This window comes from Octopus sinensis, linkage group LG12, assembly GCF_006345805.1.
Source record: "Octopus sinensis linkage group LG12, ASM634580v1, whole genome shotgun sequence".
Classification (NCBI taxonomy): Eukaryota; Metazoa; Mollusca; class Cephalopoda; order Octopoda; family Octopodidae; genus Octopus; species Octopus sinensis.
Genome location: NC_043008.1, coordinates 32,763,545 through 32,783,544, shown reverse-complemented (window position 1 = coordinate 32,783,544; position 20,000 = coordinate 32,763,545). Strand labels below are relative to the sequence as shown.

Sequence of the window (20,000 nt, the reverse complement as noted above, 5' to 3'; positions counted from 1 at the left end):
TATATATATATATATATATGTATGCTTATATACACAAACACATACACACATGCATATAAATGTATGTATATATATATACACACATATATACATATATATGCTATATAAACACACACACATGAGTATACACTTATACACACACACACACATTCTTGCTGCGTGTGCGTCCGTCTCCCACAAATGTTTCCTCATTACACAACAATAACTATCATTAATGCACTTTTCAGTTCATTTGTCAATCTACTTCAAACGCGGTCTTCTTTTGCTTTCATGCATTCCTCTCTTTCAGGTTCAGTAATTTTTCTACGACCATACTGCAGCAGTGCTTTCAGGAGGATTTATCCCATAATATTGACCTCAAATTGACTAATTTAATCGAAATCTATTTATCGAACGGCTAAGCGCCAGACAAAGGTTTTGGATCGATATAATTGACTACAATCCCAGAAGGCAGTGACCCAGTATAACAACAGTTCAAAGACTAGACAGAAGGCCATTTCTAACATTGGCGTAGTGATTTTATTTTAAGCACTTCGGCCACGGAGGATTGATAAAATAAGAACGAGATAAAATAGTTATGAGATAAATGAATACTGAGAAAATAAGAATATGATAAGATAGGTATTAAATAAAGTATGTATGAAATGAGATAAAGTATAAAATAAAATGCGTATCAGATAGAATAATTAATAAATATGAATATCATATAAAAGAAATGTGAGATAAAGTATACAGGATTTATGATATATAATGGCGATGACATATATATATATATATATATATATATATATATATATATATATATATGTATATGTGTGTGTGTGTGTGTGTGTATGTAAATAATAAAGATATGTAAAATAAATATCGCGTAAAATAACTATAATCTAAAATGAACATGGATATAAAATATGTATATGATAAAATAAGTATCAGATAAAACATGTTTAATTAAAAGAAAAATATCATTTAACACATGTATGCGATACATCGAGGATAAAACAGAATGTGTATCATTTAAGATAAGTATCGGATAAATATCGTATAAAATATGTATGAATTAATATACGAATCAGATAAAATATGTATTAGTTAATACATCAGATAGCTTAAATATTGGTTTCAAATTTTGGCACTAGGCCAGCATCTGGTGGATGAGAAGGGACTTAGTCGATTATATCGACTCCAGTGCTTAACTGTTACTTACATGAAAAAAGTGTCGGATAAACCGTGTATGAGTGAAGAAATGGAATCAACTAAAACACCCAAGTCCTTTCTCGTGCCTTAAGTATTTGTCTTCCGGTGTGAAAATGCAACACAATATTTGTTGTAGTTTGTTGTTTTGGCTCAGGTGAACCTTAATAAAGTTAGCTGTGGCAATCAGTCATTTGTTTTCGATGTATCTAAGACAACTTTATTAGAAGTATCATTACTTGTTTCACTGAAGACGGTCTCATGTAATTTGAAGGATATTTGTGTGTACCTTCTAGTATATTATGCGACTACGTAGGTCTTATATTGACTCATATAACAAAAGCTTGTAGCATAAAAGCAAGATAAGCCACACATCTAAGGGAAAGGGTGTTGTCGATTACACTTGATTTTACTGATCCCGAGAGAATGGAAGGCAAAGTCGTCTTTGCTGGGGTTTGAACTCAGGAAGTAAAGGGGCCGAACGAATCACAACAAGGAATTTTGTCCGCTTGCTCTACCAATTATGCCTTAAATCAATATAAATTCTATCATAGATTTGGGGAAAGGTTCAAACGAATATATCGACCCAGTACATGATTCCTGAAAGATGAAAGGGAGGTTGACCCCGCAGGATTTGAACTCAGAATGCAATAGAGCGTAAATTGAATATAGCAATGCATTCTCTTGTTTTAAAGATCATACCCTCCACCGCCATTCAGAAACAACGTAATGAGAATAAATGATCAATCACACCCCTCTCTATGTCTCGCTCTCACAGGCATTCTCTCTCAATCATACACGCACAAATTACCCCTTACACGCATACATGTTCTCTCACACATACATTTTCACTTGGACACTTACGCTATCTCTCTCTCTCTCCTCTCTCTCTCTCTCTCTCTGTCTTATGCACGCACACTGACTCATGCACATACAGATACATATGCGTACGCACACACGCATGCACACTCACACACTCCATATATTCAATTTAATCATGTACGAACAAGGAATATATCTGCTGGAAGCCAACATAATTTGTATGGTCTCTTAGTTCCAAATCAGATATTACTGTCTTTTTTTCTTTCTCTCTGCATAACAAAAACTATTTGATCTTGTTAATTCTTAACTAACTCCTATTATGTGTTTAAATTCATGGTGTTTTGGCACAGTAGAAATTGTTGAGGTTTTGGCTCACACCATCTACAACCACAGCATCAACAATTGGTGGTTGTGGTGCTAATGGCGGTTTTCGAGAAGCTTTTGACGGAAAGAACAAGTTTTAGTTGAGCACAGCCCCCCCCCCACACACACACAAACGCACGCACACACACACACACAAACACACGCGCACACACACGCACATACACAGGCGACAGAAGCGTTAGTGATCATGGTGATTGTAAGAATTAGGAATCTGTCGTGAATAAATGCTTAGGATATGTATGTATGTCATTAAGTTTTATTTCAATATTTCTTGCCAAGAGAAAAAGAGCCGGGTTCTAATCTAGATCCAAGGCTCCTTCATAGGAATTTCAATAGCATCAAAAGGTTATTTTTGTATGTATGTATCTGTACACTGCATGTGCAGATTTGTATGCTTTGTTCTATGTGCTTATTCTCATGCATATAGTTGCATGTCTAGACATACGGATATAGATTTATATATAAACATCTGGAAAGTTTTGCAGATTTTTATAGTTCAGTGATGGCTCGGATCTGTAGCCTTCGAATCAGCTTTCTCCTTTCCGGTTTTGAGAAGCCTAATTTCTCAAGATTGGTATTTAGGCAGTGTGTTACATATCCCAGTGGCCCAATAATTACTGACATAAACCTGAACTTGTAATCTGGGTAGAGTAACTGTAGATTTCTCAATAGTTCAGCGTAGTTATTTTCTTTTATGCTGATCTTTAACTGTATGTTAACATCCGCTGGGCAGCTGTATGTATGTATGTATGTATATCATTATTCAGTTTATTTCAAGATTTCTTGCCAATAGAGAAAGAACGGGTTTCTAACCTAGATCTAAGGCTCCCTCCTTCATTGGAATTTCAACATGTATATATGTATGTATGTATGTGCCTATACTTGTGAATGTAGTCATTATTATTATTTCATGCATTCACTTAAAAGACATGTCTCTAAAAGTTAATCCAATCCATACAGGCAAACGACATAACATGCACGCACGCACATTGCTCACTGACCAAAAGGCAGAATTCATTCTTGTTCAATGATGCTATATTTTAATGTGTTTTAGAACTTCGCTTGCGACACGAGGCTTAATAGTATCGTCACACGTTAGTATGGTATATTGAAGATGAAAGACACAGGAAATTGTGCCTGTCGAACATCAAAATATTAATCATTTACAGAATTTTAATTGAATTTCAGTCATTAAATCGACATTTTTATAATGATAATGATAGATTGTTAGAAAGAGAAAGATGGTGAAATAAAGAGAGAGATTTGAGAGAGAGAGAGAGGAGAGAGAGAGAGAGAGAGAGAGAAACTGAGAGACAAAGAAAGAGAGAGAAAGAGAGAGAAACTGAGAGACAAAGGAAGAGAGAGAGAGAAAAACTGAGAGACAAAGAAAGAGAGAGAGAGAAAGAGAGAGGGTGGAAAGAATGAAGAAAAGAGAGAAATAGAAAGAAAGTGCATGTCATTATGCGTACGCGTCTTTGCATTTGTGTGTATGTACGAAAATGAAATTACGTGTATAGTTGCGCATGCGTGTAACTTAACGATGTCCAGCGCGATCTACGCTTGAGATAGCGTTGCTTAACGGAAGACGGAAAACAACAATACCAAGAACAACATTATATTAGGGATAACAACAAAAAAAAACATTAATTAAATAGTAAAACGCAATTAAAAGTATGATGTATTGTCTTGGTGGGAATGTGAATGGAGTTAGTGATATTCATTCATTTAATTTAATTAGTTATTTATTTGAAGAAGGAAAGGGACACGATAGAAAACGTAGAGTGTATATAACAGTTGGAATAGAGAGAAAAGGGTGAATAAAGCGAGGAGGGAAAGGAGAGAGTAGATAGGGATAACAGAGAGAGAGAGAGAAATTAAAATGAATGAGCAGAGGAGGTACGAGGAAGAATGAATGTAGAGAGGTGACATGCCTTTCTGAAGAACATAAAAAGCTGTAAGTAAAATTACAATGGTTCTAAACGAGAATTAGTTAGTTAGTTATAGCAAGATCACTTTATACACAGGAGAGTTTACTGAGACAGAGATTTTCTACTGCTTTACAGAATATCAATAATGGTGGATGTATTTTCTGGCACTTTGTGTTTTGAGTTTAAAACCTAAATCAAATAAATTTTCCTTCTATCATCTCAAGGTCGATGGAATGAATTACCAGTCCAGAGCGTTGGATTGGAGGAATTGATTGAACATCTGACAAAGCGCCTTGCTATATTTGTTTCCAGTTTTAGCTGTATATGTCTTGAGATTCCAAACCAATGCGGTAAATTTGTGCGTATCTGGTTGAAAATATGGTGTCAAGTAAAAAGACATTCGAAGATATGTGGCAATGACATAGCTCTTATCAAAGAAATTATAGAAGGATCGGTTGTATTCCATCTAATGTGACTCTACTCAGAAGGCTGTAATATCATTTGACAGGAACACGGTATAAAGAAATACATGGAACAAGGTGGTGACTTGAAATGTTTTTAATGTCGGCCACACGCATATATATACACAGGCTGAATGATAAATGGAAGTGGTTGATGGATATTTATTCATATATCTACATTTATCTGCGTGGGTTCTATGTTTGCTGTTAATCCTGGTGAGGAAACTCACGAACAGCGATAAGTTAGAACCTGTGCAGCGTAGTCGGTGCTGTGTAGAAATGTTTTTGACGACGTTGGTGAGAGACATGATGGTGGCGACGAAGATGGAGGTCGCTGTAATGTGGTCAGTGGTTAGACCTTAGAGAGTCTGGAACCAACAGACTCCGAGACTAGGAGGAGGTGAGTTTTTATAGCTAACCGTAGGCTCAAATGGAGTTTAGAACAGACTGCCTCACGTGATTTACTTGGAGGCTGCGTGTGGTTGGGTTGCATATTGGCGTGCGATAGAGTAAGAGACAAATTGTGCCAATACCAACCAATCAGAGTGGTAGACGTAACAGGGTCCAAAACAGCGCCCAAAGGTTAGCTGTTACCTGCTACGTTCGTATGTATGTATATATAATAGAGAGAGGAAGTTCATTAGAGTTCGGTAAAAAATCACCGAGAATGGTTCGTAAGCGTACTGGTGTAGAAATAAAAACCAATAAGCACTTCAGACAAGACATGCTGTATAAACAGTAGCCAATGAGGGAGCTTCTTAGTAGTCACTCAGATTGTCAGAAATAACAACAAAACCTCCCTCTCAAAACGACTCTTGGAAAAAAGAAGTACTCATTAGATAAGGTTGTCTTTGATTTCCCCCCCAAAGTCGGGATAGTCACAAGTGGAATGTGTTTGATGATAGGCTTGTTGGATGAAAGTTAAGATATAGAAAACAACAATAACAAGAAATATTAGAGTATCAGAGGCATTTCGTCCGTCTTTACGAACGAAATATATTCATAATTTGACAGCATAAAGAGACTAGCTAGTATCACAATCTATATGTGGCCTCTGAGGGACATGTTCTGAACACACTTTGCAGATGTTGGTACACACGCACACACAAGCACACACACACACACACACACACACACACACACACACACACACACACACCACACACACACACACAAGCACACACACACAAGCATACAGACATGTAGGTATATATCTATGTCTATGTATGCACATAAATATAGATATAAATACATATATGAGTATATGCATCTAATCCGTACGTACTTATGCTATGTATGTACATATGCTATGTATGTACATATGTGTGTGTGTGTTTTATGCATGTGTGTTTGTGTGGGTGTGTTTGTCTGTGTCAGTTTGTGTGTGCTAAACCAGAGGTATTAAATTTACTGTATTTTCGTTGAAGTGAAGCTTTTAGGGAACTTACAGAAACTTTTTTTAACCAGGTCACATTTTAAATGATAGAACGACAGGTACTGGAACCTAGTGAGGTCAGTAAATGGATATGGATATGGAGATTTTAGTTAAAGCTATTTCTAAAAAATGCTTTAGGGAAATCTAAGATGAATCAATATAACCAAATTGTTTTTTTTAATACTGATCGGAGCTTATGTATTATATAGTGTAATATATATATATATATATATATATATATATATATATATATATATATATATATAATTTATTATATAGAAGGAGCTTCTACAATATACTGTTTCATTCAAGAGAAATCTTCAGGAAGCTCCTGAAGCTTCCTGAAGATTTTCTTGAATGAAACAGTACTAGTCCTGTAGAAGCTCCTTCTATATAATAAATTAATTTTATGCTATGTATGAGTACCTTACTTACTGTGGTTAACCCCGGATCAACCCGACCTACCTATATATATATAATAGTGTGTGTTGTGTGTGTGTGTGGTGTGTGTGTGTGTGTGTGTGTGTGTCTGTGTGTCTGTGTATAAATATATGTATAGAATAATAATAATAATATTTTATAAGCTTAAAGCTTATGAGCAATTACCGTGCATTGACTGCGGTAGACAGTCTAATATTGTAGCATATAAGCCCTCGACGGAAAAAAGGGTTTTCCGTTCGCGTCGGACTCGAAACCACGCCTATATGTTTTCGCAAAAAGTGTGTTACCGTTATATATATATATATATATATATATTATATATACACATATACACACACAATGCTTCATAGTAACTATTCCATTACTTATATATATAAATATATATATATATATGTATCCAGTGCGTCCAACATTATTTGCAAATCAACTTTCATTAAATAAATGTATATTCATTCAAAACCAGTTTTTTTCTCCCTGACTGTTGGCACCACCTATCTGCGCACATTCTGTTAAAATAAATCGGATCTGCGCAGACGCCAATAAATGACGGCCATTTTTGTAATTGGGTTACTTTTCACCGTCACAAATTATTAGGCAAGTATAATAAAAATGATAATTGTGTCAGAAGAAACGTTTATTTAATTCAATAGTAAAGGTTTAACAAAAACTTATTCATAAAGGACTTAATGGTAAACATAATAAGTTCGTATGAAAATAATCATGGGATTATAATGTCATACATCTCCTAATGTTTGATGTATGATCCTTCACATGCAATAACCTTCTTTACACGCTGATCCATTGAATTTGTCAAGGTGATGATATCCTATGTATGTATGTACGTATGTATGTATGTATGTATGTATGTATGTATGTATGTATGTATGTATGTATGTATGTATGTATGTATGTATGAATGAATGTATGTATGTATGTATGTATGTATGTATGTATGTATGTATTTAGGTATGTATGTACGCATGTATGTACGTATGTATGTGTGTATGCATATATATATATGTGTGTGTATGTGTGTGTACGTTTGTATATATGTATTCTGCAAATTCATGTGCTTGTGTGTTCTTGTTTGTGTGTTTGTATGTGTGTGTGTGTGTGCGTGTCGCTGTCTCCTTGTGTGTGCATGTCTGAGTGTGTCTATGTATGGATTTTTGTGACTATGTATTGCGTCTGTTATGTATGGATGTGTGTCTCCATATGTATCCTTGTGTGAAGTGAAGTGTGTGTGTGTGTGTGTGTGTGTTTACGTGTTTCAGTCTTCATTTACGTATGTATATGTGTATGTGTGCTTGTCTGTTTATATTACCTTTGTACCTATCTACCTGTACGTCTATCAGATAGATATACAGATACACATATGTATGTATGTATGAATGTATGTATGTATGTATGCATGTATGTATGTATGTATGTATGTATGTATGTATGTATGTATGTATGTATGTATGCATTTCTATCAGATAGATAAACAGATAGATAGGTAGATAGGTAATACGAATAAACAAGCACACAAACATGAATATGCGGCATACATATATACAAACGTACATACATACATACATACATACATATATATATTATATATATATATATATATATATATATATATGCGCATACACATATGTATACATGTATGTATGTATGTATGTATGTATGTATGTATGTATGTATGTATGTATGTATGTGTATGTGTGTATGTGTATGTAAGTATGTGTTGTATGTGTGTATGTGTCTGCGTATGTATATATATATATATATATATATACATACGCAGACACATACACACATACACACACATACTTACATACACATACACACATACACATACATACATACATACATACATACATACATACATACATACATGTATACATATGTGTATGCGCATGCACACTGATCCACACACATACGCACAAACAAACAAAAAAGAACGCAACTTGGATAACCGACAGAGTCAACGACCATTGGAAAGGTTGCAAGACGCAACGAAACTTTTAGAAAAAATAAATAAGTAAAGGAGTGGAAATTAAACCGGTGAGTGAGTTAAATAATAAGGCACTAAAAGAGAATGACTCTCCCGAGACACACGTTCACGTTATCACGCCTGTTTTATCCTGCTTCAATCTCCTACGCTTTGGCCACCTGGATTACCACTGGATATATATGGATTTCACTGGACTCTTCCGTTGATGAAAAATCGCTCCAATATACCACGATGTTTGAACCTTTTAAAAATTTTTTTCATTATCTCTCTGTTAATTTTCTCTTGTTCCTTTCTGTTGAAGAGCGTTGGCTCGAAATGTAAAAGACTTTCTCACTTTCCTGACGTCAAACTAATACACCTACTTGTTGTTGTTTATACGCCTGTTTTTGTCTTTTGTTTTTCTGTAAATTTCAACTATATATATATAATATTTTTGCTTATTTCAGTCATTTGACAGCGGTAATGCTGAGGCCCCGGCTTCATGGGCTTTTAGTCGAACAAATCGACCCAGGGAGACACACATACACATTCATTCATACATACATACATATATATATGTGTGTGTATACATACATACATACATATACATACATATATATATATATATATATATATATATATATATATATACTACATACATATATATATCTATCTATCTTGTACAGAGGGTTAAAATACAAGTTGTGTCCTCTTGAAGCACTCTGCTCATTCTCGTATTCCAAATTGCTATGTAGATGTTATATATGTGTGTGACATGCATAACAGTTGATAATACTGGAAAATATTTTTTGCAGAGTAATAATATCAAAATAAAAATTTGAAAAAGATTTTGGCATTATTCATTCTCCATTACACGTTTTTTATTTGGTAAATAAGAGTTATAAAATTGTACATGTAGTAGAAAACATGAAAGATATTGACTATTAGAAACACTTTAGACAGAGATTCAAATATATATTTTTTTTATTCCCTGTCTTAGGAATTTCTTATAGGTGATATATTACATGCTTTCTCCTACGTGTGCAATTTTGTAACTCCTACTAGCAAATATATGTGTAATGGTAAATAGTACCAGAAACTTTTCCAATCTCTTGTTTTGATACACACACACACATAAACATACACACACACACACACACACACACACACACACACACACACACACAACACACACACACACACACACAAACACACATACACACACAAACACACACACACCCCTGTTGTACTCTTTCGCCACAACTTTCTCTCACTTTCTCTTCCTGTTTCTTGAGTAACGCTGCGATGTATTGGCGTCCCGTCCAGCTGGGGGAAACGCATACGCCACAGAAACCGGGAAACCGGGCCCATGAGCCTGGCTAGGCTTGAAAAGGGGTAACGCTTATCGTTTTTATTTTTGAACAATGAAGTCAATGTAATCGACTCGCTCCCTTCCCCAAATTTCAGGCCTTGTGCATCTACTTGAAAGAAATTCTGTGTGTGTAAAAGAAATGGATGCCCACGAGTTGATCTGGGGATCGACTTGGTTGAGGCTAACTTGAGGTTATGCATCAAAGACATCAGTTTTATAATGGATTGCTGCCTGATGATAAACGAGAAATTGCGAGGACTTTCCTCATGATCGTCGAAATGAAAGATAAGTGAAATTATTTCGATTAAGAATTCTAATTGTCCTGTGTTAATTATAGCACTACATCTTACACCGAATCTATAATCAGTGCCATATTTTAATTAATACGTAATTTCTTAGTACGCAATACAAATCGCTAATCTACACTCAAACAAGGTTATGTAATATATAGAAATATCTGCAAGAAAAAGGATTTCCAATCATTTCAACCACTCCTTGATCTTCTTTTTTTCAAAATTTCTTTTTTTTACTCTCAACTAAATTAGACATGCTTGAAATGAGTTGTTATTCATTAAATTTATAATTTATGCAAACTAATGACTGTACGCTTTTAGTTGCATATTCACAGTATTGCCATCTACCCTAAGGTTCGATCGATCTGCTTTATCTCCCAGTATCACCAAGTGACTTAATTTTAGATATGTACTTAGCTCCCAGGCTAGATCCAGACTAAGAATCACCTAGCAACTTTCCTTTGGCAAATATACTTAATTGGTATTACTTCTCTTGGTTCATCCTTTACTAATTAAAGTTTAATTGATTAGTCATTGAACTTCAGCTAGGTAAAGGCATCGCCTTAAAGGGTTTAGTCGAGCAAACTGACTTATTTTTGAAGTCTGGTACTTATTCTATCAGTCGATACTACCGAACTGCTAATGTATGAGGCCGTAAGGAAACCAACGCCAGTTTCGATGCAGTAGCGAAGGACAAACACAGGCGTGCGCGCGCGCACACACACACACACACATCTATAAATATACGACAGGCTTCCAGTAGTTTCTCTCTACCAATTTCACTCACAAGGCATTTGTAGGGACCAGATTACAACGGAAGACACTCGTCCAGAGTGCTACGCAGTGCGATTGAACCCGAAACCACGAAGTTGTAAAGCGAGCTTCTTAACCGCACAGCCATGTCTGTACTTTGGCTAAAAAATAAATAAATAAACCAAAACGTAGTGTCTAGAACAGAATATGTACTTAAGATAGGAAAAGTGAAATATTGTCACTTCAGTTATCCGAACATTGCGATTGTCTTCGAGAATATAAAATAAAAGTTTAAATGTCTCTTTGCTGGACGGAGAAAGAACAGACAAAATGTTGACCATTAAGAAGTTTTTTATGTCTTCTAGAGATTTTACAGAAATATAATCTCTAGATTATATTAAAAAGAAAAGGAAGAAGTGGGGTTAGTGGAAAATGAGATATGAGGAGGATGTAGTGGAAAAGAAGAAAAGAAAATAAGAGAAGAGTAGGAGGGAAATGGGGAAGAATAAAAGAGGGAGCGTAAAGAAATGGAAGAGTAGGAGAGAAATGGGGAAAAGTAAGAGAGGGGAATGTCAAACAATGGAAGGGTAGGAACGAAATGGTTAGGAATTAGAGAGGGTGAAGAATGGCAAGAAATATGAGATGAATTATAAAGAGATGACAAGATCAAGAAGAATGAAAGCAAAGAAGACAAGAAACACAAAAGCAAAAGCCAAAGAAAAAGGAATAAGAGCTAAAAATGAAGAAAAAGGACGTGAAAAGGAGACAAAGAATAAAGAAAGATACAATAAATTATAGGAAAATAACAAAAAGATGATTACGAGAATAGAACGACAGGAAAAAAACTGAACTGCAGCAAGCAAGAAACAACATTATAAAAAGAGGGTGTATTTAATTCGATAATCTTAAAAGGTATTAAAGAATGACATAGAAATATCGAATGTTACTGTATAATTCCTTCGAAGCACCACCCTCACCATTCTTAACCAAACATCGAGCTATAATAAAATTCCATAGAACTCAACGGAATAGCGTCTTTTGTACATTTTCATATTAGAAAACCCAGGTGTTTTTCAAGATCTTACACCCTATCCAGTGTGTGTATGTATTTGCATATATATCGTCTTGTGTGCAAGTCTGTATATATGTGTATACATAGTTTGAGTATGTGAGATGAAAATGAGAGAGGTGGGGGACGGGGGAGGCGAAGTGGAAAAGTGTGAAAGATATTCCGTCTAGAATTAAAATATTGAATTTCTTCTGGCGCGTAAATTCCAAAATCTAAATTTAACTTTATAAAATAAATAACAAAATAATAGATAAATAATTTTCAAGAGAAGCACAAAAACAAACACATTTAGAAATGGTACGGTCTCTTGCAAAGCGTTTTATTTATTCCCTTACCGTTTCTATCATGCTCTACACCCATGATAATAGAATTGCTTCTAATATTGGCACAGGGCCAGAAATAATTGGGAGGTGTTAGAAGATTATATTGACGCCGCTACTACACCGGTGGTTTCTTTTATTAATACCGGAAGGATGAAAGGAAATTATAATCTTGGTGAGATTTGAACTCAGAATGCAAAGAGATGTACACAAGTACTGCGAGATATTTTGTAACGATGCTGTAACTATTCTACCAATCCACCTCCGTCTGATTTCGAACATAGAAACAAGTTCAAACATTTTTGTAGGAGGAGATGGTGGCTTATATTGGCTTCATTGGTAGTTATTTTATCTAACTAATCCAAAGAGATGAAAAGCAAAGGTGGTCACGACTGGAATTGATCACAGATCGTAAACAACTGGACCAAACACTACAAGGCATTTCGTTCAATATTCTACTGATTATGTCATCCGCCATTTTCTAAAATGGATGAGAAAGACATTACGCGATGTGGATACAAAAAGTGTGGAGACTACATTGATATTGAATGATGGAGGAACAAAATAAAACAGAAAAAGAATACACTACAAAATTCCATTGGCACCCTAGAAGATATAATTTAAGGGACGCTATCAGCTGGTTGGGAAGGGAGATAATATGCCATAATATTACAATACCCAATTCAATTAACACCTTAAACTATGTTATATACAATTGCATACTCACAACAGACGACGAGATAATAAAAAGTATAATAAAACAAAGTATATATTGTTACAGAAGACAAGCGGAAAACAGAACAGATAATGTAAGTGTGAATTAAAGTATACAATAAATATCCTACGCACTGAAGTAAGATGATGTAGCTGATAGTGCATAATCTTGTAGAAAAAAAATTAAGAAAAATATATAGTGTATGATGGCAAAATACAAAGTAAAGAGTGAACAAACATGACTGCTAACACTGAAACACTCGATACAAAATAGTGTGTTGTGTCAAAACTTATTTGCTTTATTCGTCTAGTTACAACAAAAGTAGTCTAGCATTCAAAGTAGTGGCCAACGTGTTGTACCGCCAGAAACCATTTTTCTCCTTCACTGAAGCTTCTACCTCCTCTCGAAGAAGCGTTGCGAACGCTGGAAGTGAACCATCGATCTGTGTAAGGGAGCTAAGGGATCTGAGCGAGCTAAGTCCGGACTATATGCTGAGTATGGCATCAGTTCGATTCCTTCAAGTTCCTAGAGTTTATTCCGGATCGTTCGAGCGGTATGAGGTTTTGCCTGACTTGCTAGTGAAGAGATTGATGTCTGTTTATCAATGCCGAATATTTTTGCCGCACCAGCTGTTTGGTGTACTGGTTGGCATCGATGGTTCGACCATCTGGAACGAATTCGTAGTGAATTATCCCCTCATGGTTCCACCAGACGCAAAGCATTACCATTTTTTCGAAACACCCATGTTTAGCGACAGGTTCCGGAAGCTAGCCCTTGCTTAACCATTGATTATGCCCATTCAGATTGCGGGAACATATCTCACTCGGGTTATGAAACAATGAATACGGCGCCTAATAAACCAGAAATCATATTCTATGAGAGAAATGACAATGGTGTGATAAATATCCACATGGCAATACTAGATGATTATGATGTTGTACAGAAGGTAGTTGAAAATTTAAGAAATTACACTGAACTAGCTATTGAACAACAACAACAACAACAACAGCAACAAAATTAACAATTAATGAATGAGTCAATTATTATATTTGTAATCCACACAACTCGCAATTCGTCTGGGTTGAAAACTCTCAAGCGGATCATACAATCTTACGTTTAGAAACAAAGCTTTCTACCCCGTACCATCAGACTTATTTCTTTCCTATGTGCTTCCACCAAGGAGTACAGCTTCAAAATAATTATCTGGCCTTTGGGGTCATAAGCACATTTATGTCTAAACCGATCTAAACTCGACTACATATTGTTTTTCATCACTGCAATCCTTAACTTTCCATATTATTCTGCAAGGGTGGCAATGTCTTTTGTCGTGACCCTAGAGGTGCAGCTTCCGATATAATGCGGCATCAGACCGTGTGGTTATTTATCATGTGCTACCCAGTTACATCATTAGTTTTGAAGGCCAATTCTATAATGTCCTACTTCAGTTGATGAAACAAGCGTATCATATATAGACCAAGACTTCCAGTCGCTGTATCTTTCGGAGTATAAAGAAGGATCTTCCGTTTTTGGAAAACCAGAAGTTGAAATATTTTCCCCTTTCCTGGCTGCATTTCCCGAGAAGGAAAACACTATTTCTTGCAATATATCTGTCGCATTTTTTTCCCCGGGAAGCGACCAAATTTTCGTGATCATTTCTAGTTTGTGACACTGACAAGCTAACATTTTAAAAACTATTTTTGACAATTTTATTTGTCAAAATGATTGTCCACTAGTCACTTTTTCTGTTAATTGTTTTGGGGCGGGTGTATATATACGTTGCCATCAGCCTTATGGGAGCATTTCCTTACTCTAGTTTCTAGAGTAAGATTTTTTTTTCAAACGGTGGGAAATGAAAGAGTCAAGAAAAAAATAACCTCCTTACCTCTCTATGGTACGGCTCCACTCTAAAACGACACAAAAAACATCCAATTTGGCAAGTAATCCGATAACTTTTCAAAACTCACGAGCTCGTATGAATACGTTGTTGCTGGTAACTCTAAAAGAAATAAAATAATAATGATAAATATGATGACGATAATAATAATAATAATAATAATAATAATAATAATAATAATAATAATAATAATAATAATTCTTTATTTATTGGTCACCAGGGCCGAACACAAAACATAAAGCACAATACACAAACGAGGGACAGTGAGGTCAAACGTGTAAACAGCCAAAAAACACAACGATTAACAAAGAGATTAAATCAACAATGTGCTTCCCCAATGGGGGTAGTTCAACTATAAGGTGACCAAAGAGACCTCATGCACTTTGGACCCCTTAACATCAAAGGCTCCTCAGGATGACACCCTCTCTTTTCCCTTCCATCCGGCCAACAGGCGCACACTTAGAGTAGGCACATTCACGCGGACCAATCTTGCCACATTCACCCACTTTTCAACGAATTTACTGGGTGACAGTACCTCCCTCTCTAGCCTCAATTTTCTTTTCAGGTTGAATCTGACTGGCGACTGGCTTGCAAAACGATTTAACCAACAAAATACAGTATAGACCCTTTTAAAATAAGTGAATTAGTCATAAACTTACAGCATTCCAAAAATACATCTCCAGCTATGGCGACAACAACACCAACAACAATGATAATAATAATAATAATAATAATAATAATAATAATTATAATAATAATAATAATAATAATAATAATGATAAAGATAATAATAATAATAATAATAATGATAATAATAATAATAATAATAATATATAGTAATAATAATAATAATAATAATAATAATAATTATTATTATTTTTATTATTATTATTATTACTATTAATATTATTATTATTATTATCATTATTATTATTATTATTATTATCTTTATCATTATTATTATTATTATTATTATTATTATTATGTAATCTATATCGATCTGTCTAGAAGTACAAAAACGTCGACCTAAAAAATTCATATTTTTGTTCTATTCATCTTTACAATAACTTTTAGACTAAAAGAAGAAAAAAAGCATAAAAGCAAAGAAAAAGTAGAAAAGCTAATCTTTTCTCCATGTAGAATTGATAAGAATGGAATAAAATCAGCAAAAGCAACAATAGCAATAATAATGATCATAAAGAATTTAGAGAAATATTAAGTATATTAAGATAACAAAAAAAGAAATGTTGACGCAAAAGTGTCGGTTTTATTGAATCTATAACTAAAAACTCTAGGCACAAGTCTCGAAATTTTGGGGGAGGGGCCAGTCAATTAGATCGACCCCAGTACGCAACTGTTACTTCATTTATCGACCCCGAAAGGATGAAAGTCAAAGTCGACTTCGGCGGAATTTGAACCCAGAACGCAAAGGCAGACGAAATACCTATTTCTTTACTACCCACAAGGGGCTAAACACAGAGGGGACAAACAAGGACAGACAAACGGATTAAGTCGATTACATCGACCCCAGTGCGTAACTGGTACTTAATTTATCGACCCCGAAAGGATGAAAGGCAAAGTTGACCTCGGCGGAATTTGAACTCAGAACGTAGCGACGGGCGAAATACTGCTCAGCATTTCACCCGGCGTGCTAACATCTCTGCCAGTTCGCCGCCTTACCTATAACTAAAAACGATCGAGGTAGATCGAGGTAGAAAGAGGTAGAAAGGAAATAAATCTAAGCGAGAAAAAAAGTGTAATGAGAGGAAAGAAAATATGAAATTTGCTTTTTACTGGTGTAAACGAAATTACTATAAAATATTAAATGATGTGGAGCGACAGAACAACGTCAAAAGCCTTTGAGACCGTATTTATGCTGCGACTCACTTTGTTATGAGTTGAAATTCTTAAATGCTTGACTTTGTCTTTTATCTTCTTGGGGTGAATGTAGAGACTTCTACATACTTATATCGATTATAGCTTTTCGCGAAGATATGCCACCTGTTTAGTTTTAATTATTCAATGTAAAGAGTAAATGTTTTCAAGCTAATTGAAAACTTGCCAATTAGAGACATGAAACTTTGTTTCTAATTCAGTAAATTAACTAACAGTTTGGTATCAGACAGGTACGATTATCACTGATTTTCAGCTAAAATGTATCTACGGCGCGCAACCCAATTAAACCCACATACTGTGAGTCAAGCTCCAGAATACATTACACATGGCGCCATAGAAGCAGAATATTTTCTGCTTCCCTTCAATGTTGTTACATAAGCAAGCACAATGATGCATGCACACATTATATAAATGTTCATATCGTATGTGTGCTTGATACTGGTGATTGATTCAGCTAAATTTCAGAGACATTTATACTAAATTATATAGTTCAAATTTATAGAAATTTATGGAAGACGAAGACGAGTATAGGAAGAACAAGCAAGTATATTAGTTTGACGCTCAGACGAAATGGAAAAGTCTTTTACATTTCGAGCCTACGCTCTTTCTGGGATAGGAAATAAATACAGAAACCCCCCCCCTGCAGATTTCGGTGGTCCAACATGGCTATTGATTGGAAAAAATAGGTTGAATGAAAAGGAGATAATAACAAGGAGCCATTGAATGAAGGGGTGATAATTCATGGCGATCCCAACAAGAGGAACTGCGCAAACGTGTGTGTGTATGTCACAATGGCGTGTATGAGTGTGTAAGTGTGTATGTGTGAATGGAGGTGAGTGACTTTGACGTGTGTATATGTAACTTGTGTGCGTGTATGTATTTGCTGTATGTAGCAGTTGATGTATGCTTTTACACTTGGTGTATGCACAAGTAAAGCATGTGTGTCCTTTGTTTCCAGTATTCTGTGAATCAATATTCTTGGTGACAGGAAGGGTATCCGGTCGTAGAATATTCGCCTCGTGAAATTTCGTGCGACCCATGTGCTCATGAAAAGTGGACGTTAAAATGATGATGATGATGATGATGAAGATATATATATAATGAAAAAAATTATGCGATACAAATGTATTACTTTCCAGTAAAAAAAGCCCCATAAAGCTTTTTGGTGCCTTGTTGTACCTGTTATCAATATAAATATATATATATATATATATATATATATATATATATATATTATATATATATATATATATATATATATATATATGTGTGTGTTGTAAAATATTTATTGACAAAATATCTTTAAGTATTGTTTCGTATTGATTTTATTAATAACTGGCTTATTGCGAATGCTAGAAATATCAGGAATGACAAAAAAAAAAAAAAAAAGAAATAGGGCAAAATCTTGAAATGAGTTCAAATCCTTTAAGGTCCATTTTACTTTGGCTGTCACACTTCAGAGGCTCGATCAAGCTATTGTGGTGGAGGCAGCTTGATGATAAAACTGGTGAAGTGCCTGAAGAATATTCTTTACTCAAGCACCTAACTTTATTTACCGAATTACATTTCTGTTGCATACAAGTCCTAGCAAAGTTTAACCAAAAATGTGCCAGATGAGGGCTTGGGTGAATAGGATTTATTTTATTTTATTGAACCCAAAACGATGACAAGCAAAGTCGACCTCGATCTCGGCGGAAATTGAACTCATAACGTAAAGACGAACGAAATTCCACAAAGCATTTTTTCTGGCCTGCTAAAGAGTTTACCACCTCTCCGCCCTCGTGTACTTAATTACTTAAGCGGATCTTGCATTGGCTGTCCAATTTTCGGATAACACAAAATGAAAATAAACATTAATTTATAGATAATTATATTACAAGAGCTGTTGTAGCTGAAACTGTCGTGCACCCCATTGACTACTTGGGTGACAAGAGGGGCCAGTTAGATAAAGTTGTTCAAATTGGGCACAACGGCAAGAGAGGGCTCCGCGTACACGCTTGAGTGGAAGACTCTATAATGAATTTTTAGTATATCATTGTGACTTATGGTGGACCCTTAAGCCGTCAACACTCGTGGCTGGGACTGATGAATTACACGAAACATAAAACATCAATTTTCAGCTTTCGTTGAGCAGAGGGCCCTACTGATAGTTCTTTCATTGGGTCGCGCATTTCCTAGCGCCGATCTTGGTGACAAGTGGTACTCCCAAAGCAACATATACTTCTTAACAACCATCTAATTTTATATTAACGTCGCTTTGTTAAGTTTTACTGATTAAACAAGTTTCTTCAGACAAAAGACTGTAATTCAAAAGATTTAGCTGCTATTTCATGCAGATTGGGCGGCCAACTATAGATTCCTTCAGCACAGTTATACAACAATTAAATGCATCAATGATGTCAAGCATGCGTGTTTATGATACATTTAGATGGCGTGCGCGTTCTCTTTGAAATATTCGACTTCATTAGCAACTTAATTAATTTACTGCAAAATATTTTAGTCTCTAATTATCTCATACATGAGAAATATACATCCATGTGTGCATGAATATATATATATATATATATATATATATATATATATATGAGTGGGTAGGCGTGTGCGTGCACGTAGTGTGTATATATGTATATATGTATATATGTATATATATATATATGCATGTGTATATGTATATATTCATACATACATTTATGCATTATATATATGCGCATGCATACATAAGCGTACTCACGCATATACCAACACAATACATACATTAATACATTTCTGTATACACATCTTTATATAAAGAAGTATGGTTGTGTGTCTGTCTACTCTGATTTAGATTCCTAACTACTCCCACATTTTGCGGTGCAGTTTAACCAAAACCGGGTATCTTATAGTCGTGATTCATATCGAGCCCTTCTGGGTATTAGCGCGCGTCTACGATGAGTCTACGATTTTAAAAATAATTTACCATCATTTTTTTCCATTTTAATGCATATTTTTTTAATATAAGGGAAGTAACTCTCTAAAAATGTTTACGATGAGTCAACAATTTAAAAA

The 20,000-nt window shown here is 35.0% G+C and overlaps 1 protein-coding gene across 6 annotated transcripts in view; it reads right to left on the bottom strand.

Annotated features, from left to right (window-relative positions):
* The window catches only part of LOC115218094 (sodium/calcium exchanger 2-like), a 327,718-nt gene that overhangs the window by 247,626 nt on the left and 60,092 nt on the right, over window positions 1-20,000 (bottom strand). For all 6 annotated transcript variants that reach the window (XM_036507833.1, XM_036507834.1, XM_036507836.1 and 3 more), the window contains exon 2: window positions 15,048-15,161. The gene's annotated coding sequence lies outside the window, so the exon portion shown is untranslated. The remainder of the gene's footprint in view (window positions 1-15,047; window positions 15,162-20,000) is intronic.